A 4708-nucleotide genomic window follows, 5' to 3' on the forward strand; every position below is an offset into this window, starting at 1 on the left:
TGGAAAGGTAGACAGGGTCCAATATCCTTATCTATTTGAGCTCCTTTAAGGCAGCGAAATTTTTGTTTGTTTTTCTCAACTATATCCCTAGTACCTAAAATGGTATGTGGTACAGAATGGTGTTCAAGAAAAAAAAATCTGTTGAGTGAATAAGTGAAAAATGGATAGGAATATCAGTTTGTAAATTCAGATAAACAAGAAATAGAATAAGGCCTTTTCTTATTGTCTCTTGAAATATTTGTCTAATTTATTATTTTAAATTTAATTTTATTATTATCAAAGTCAAATATGAATATAACTTAAATATTCAAGTATTTCTGCATGATTGTAAACAAACAAAACAATCTTCTAGCTCATTCTGTGAGGCAATCACTTTTAGTTTCTGTGGCCGATTCTCTTGATAGTTATCTCTATATGTCTAAATAACATGTTTTTGTTGTTGCTTCTCGCTTTATAAATTTTATGCATTGTTTATTCACTTCCAGCTATAGAGGATGAAGATCTTGTACCACACATTATATTTTTTTTCTTTTCCCGTTCTCTTTTCTGTACCATCCAGCGACCATTAGGCATACACCTGAAATCAATAATTAGTTTTATTATTGGCTGCAACAGAGGAGATCCTACATCATGCAGAACTAAGGTGAGCCTCAAAAGGAGGTAGTGAAGATGTGTTATAAAATTTGTGGTGATTTGGATTGTTCAGAATTTATAAATTAGAGAGCTGATGGTTTAAAAAAAGCACAATCAGTGTTTTTATTTTTTAGACAACATGAAACCATGCAGAATTACCTTTGCATCAACTTATTTGTGGTCTTGTCTTATATATAGGAGTCTGAATGAACTGATGTTTATTGTGAGAATCTATAATGAATATCATGGTTTGGTTTGGTACAGTTCTGTGAGTCAGTGTCTATTTTGCAAAATGTGATTTCTGATTTAATTATCTCCCCTAACATTATAACTTACAGAAGAGCTGCTTTTCAATTAATCACTCTCAATATAGTTATATCATAACTGTGATTAAATTAATATTCAATGTTTACCTTTCTCCAACTATATTGGCAGTTGAGCCATGTAATATACTATTATTCCTTTTCTTTTTCTCACTTTGCTGATACACACACACAATACACATTTAGTTGGCAAGCATTTTTTTATTTTTCTATTACAGTTTACATTCAATATTATTTCATATTAGTGTCAGTGCACAACATAATGGCTACACAATCATATACTTTACAAAGTGTTTCATCCAATATTATCAATGAAGCAGGCCCAAAACAATTTTTTTTACAACCTATAAGAACTCTATTGTCCTATAAACTTGATGGAGTCATTACTCCCTGTTTTTTAATTTGTTCCACACTGTTTATGAAAGGTTAAATTGAAAAAATTTCAGCAATACATGTATCCATAATTATAGTATCAAAAATTGACATAAAAGGTGTCAATTTTCCATAGTTAATTTATAAATTTAACACAATACCCATAAAACTATCATATTTTTTTCCTAGAGATAGAAAAGTTGTTTATAAAATTCACTTATATAAATAAATAACCATTATAGGAAGTCACTGGAAAAGAGAGCAATGGGGGTGAGATAGACCAACTATGTATTAAAACAATTGTAACACTGCCCTAAAAGTCCTCTGTGCTCCACCTGTTTGTCTCCACCCTTCCCCTTACCTCCCACGAACTCCTGGCAATCACTTACCTTTTTATTGTCCCCATAGTTTTGCCTTCCTCAGAATGTCATTTTATGTAGTTTTACAGTTTATAGTCTTTTCAGATTGGAATCATACAGTATGTGGCCTTTTCAGATTAGCTTCTTTCCTTTAGTGATAGGAATTTAAGCTTCCTCCATGTCTTTTTATGGCTTTGTAGCTCATTTTCTTTTTAGTGCTAAATGATATTCCATTTTCTGGATGTACCACAGTTTATTTATCTATTTACCTATTGAAGGACATCTTGGTTACTTTCAATATTTTTTAAAATTTATTTATATATTTATTTTTAATTTTTCAAATACATTTGTCTCCATTTACCCGCCACCACTTTCCCCTGTCCCACCCACCCCCTCTCCACTCCTCAGACCTTCCCCACCTTGGCTTTGTCCACGTGTCCTTCACACCTGTTCCTTGATCTGACCCTTCCCCTACTCTCCTCACTACCCTCCTCCCTCCCTCCTCCCTCCCATCCCTGTTGGTTTCTTCTTTCTTGAATATGTTGCTGGTCATATTTTCCTTGCCTGGTTGCTTTGCTGATTAGGTTCCACTTACAGGTGAGATCACATGGTATTTGTCTTTCACCACCTGGCATTTCACTTAGCATAATGCTCTCCAGTTTCATCTATGCTGTCTTGAAGGGTGGTAGCTCTGTCTTTCTTTCTGCTGCATAGTATTCCATTTTGTAAATGTACCATAGTTTTTTGATCCACTCATTTACTGATGGCACCTATAAAACTGCTATAAACATCCATGTGCAGGTTTTTGTGTAGACATACATTTTGAGCTTCTTTGGGTAAATACCAAGGAGTGTGAGTCCTGGATCATATGTTAAGAATATGTTTGATTTTTATGAGAAGTCACCTAACTATCTTCCAAAGAGGCTGTACCATTTTGCATTCTCCCCACCAATAAATGAGAGTTCCTGTTGTTTTACATCCTCTCTGTTCCTATTCTCTGAAAAAGATTGTAGGGAATTAGTATAATTCCTTTCGTATATATATTAGCAGTGAACCCATCTGGGCCTGGTGCTTTATGTTTCAAAAGGTTATTAAGTTAATATATTAATAGATATTGGCCTATTTAAATGTCTATCCTTATATAAGTTTTAGCAATTATACCTGTCAAGAAATTGGTCCACTTCATCTATGTTTTCAAATTTGTGGGCTTAGAGTTTCTTTTTTCTTTTTCTTTTTTCTTTGAGAATTAAAATAGAGTTTTTTTATTAGGAAGACAATAGTACATGTTAGCCCTTGCTAAAGGTATTTGATAAGGAAGTGGAGATATTTTTATTCCCAGGTAATTGTCGCATGCAGTCTCTCTTTACTCTCTACTTCTGCTTCGTTCTCTCTGCATTTTTCCTTTTCTGTATATATCTGTGCCATGGCTTCTGGTGTCATTTCTTCTATTCTGCTCTTCACTGGGACTTCGCTATGGCCATTTTCTTATTTCCCTTTGCTTGTAACTACTGTGACTTCTGCTCCGGCTTCTCCTGCTCCTCTCATCTCTGCTCCGGCTTCTCCTGCTCCTCTCATCTCTGCTCTGGCTCCTGCTGCTCCTCTCATTTCTTTCAGATCTTCTCTTCTCTAGGCAGTGGTTATGGCTTCTGGACTTTCTGTCAAAATCAGAATGACTTCATTTGCTAGTCTTCCTAGAACTCTCTTGTTTTAAAAATCTAGGCTCTTCCTTGGCTTTTTCCTTGTTACAGTGATTGCTAGAAAGTTCTTCATAAAGTTTTCTCTTCCTAGGCTTGTCCTTTTCTTCTACATCACTGTTTTTATTTCTTGAACACTTGTTTTTCTTTCTTTTCTTCTTTTGTATTTTTTTTCCTTTGTTAGCACTCTCACTGCTGCTTTCTGAAGTCTCACTACAGGAAGAGGAAGAAGAGGAAGAGGAGGAGGAGGAGGATTTGTTTTTATGTTTTTTTTGTTTACTTCTGCTCTTCTGAAGCTTTTCCTTTTTTCTATCTTTTTTCTTTTTCTTTTTTTTCTTCTCAAGTCAATCCAATTTCCTGAGAGTTTTCTGTTTTTGTTTGGTTGTTAGTGACTTTAAAAATTCGACTTCTGGATCTTCTTCACCCTCACTTGCAACATATTCCTGTGATGGATCATTTGCGGTCAAGTTTCTCCCCAGTACATTTCGTTTCAATGCAAACCCACTGTTTCTCATCTCTGCTATTAGCTCCGAGGGGTGCATCCATGGCCCTGAGCCATCAGTAGGAACTGAACTTGCATTGATTCCAGAAAGACCAAACAAAGGACATTCTCGGCCTGTGTTGACATGGCCCCATTTGTGACATTTAATGCACCTCGCATTTCGAACCTGAATACCAAAGGGCTGATCTCGGATGTTCATGTCATCTTTGGCATATTTTTCTCGTGGGGCTCCTTTCTGCCATTCAAATTTGTATTCAGTCTTGCCTTTTGTTTCTTCTTTCTCTTTGTTTTCCTTTTTAGCTCCTGGTGGGGCCTCATACATGAAGTTAAGGCCATTCTTTACACGTTCATCTCCCATAAGCAATCTATTATCATATGATTCTTGTTCTTTCAGATACTGCTGCATTAATTCTTCTTGCTTCTTCTTATCATATGATATTTTCTGTTCTGCCATCCATACTTTTTTGATATTGGATTTGGAGGTGGGATGAAAGTCCTTCTTGGACATGAAATTGGTGAAGGATTTCCCCATCTTGGAGAAACATATACAGAAATCAGCTGCTAGATCTGAGAGCAATGTAAACAAACTCTTAGAGTTTCAATTCACTATAACCTTTCAATTTACTATGACCAACTGATCATAGTATTCCTTTGTTATTCTTTTACGTCCATAGGATGTGTAATTATGTCACCTCTTTCATTTTTGACACTAGTAATTTGTTTCCTTTTTTTTATTGGTCTGTTTACAGGTTTATCAATTTCTTCAGTCTTTTCAAAGAACCAGCTTTTGGTTTCATTGATTATCTCTATTGAATTCTTGTTTTC

General features: G+C 35.1%; 1 pseudogene; it reads right to left on the reverse strand.

Annotated features, from left to right (window-relative positions):
• Positions 1 to 3010: 3010 nt before the first annotated feature.
• Positions 3011 to 4415, reverse strand: LOC129088513 (corepressor interacting with RBPJ 1-like; annotated as a pseudogene).
• Positions 4416 to 4708: the final 293 nt, after the last annotated feature.

This window comes from Pteronotus mesoamericanus, unplaced genomic scaffold, assembly GCF_021234165.1.
Source record: "Pteronotus mesoamericanus isolate MK-2021 breed Mesoamerican mustached bat unplaced genomic scaffold, CSHL_Meso_final scaffold_54, whole genome shotgun sequence".
NCBI classification, from domain to species: Eukaryota; Metazoa; Chordata; class Mammalia; order Chiroptera; family Mormoopidae; genus Pteronotus; species Pteronotus mesoamericanus.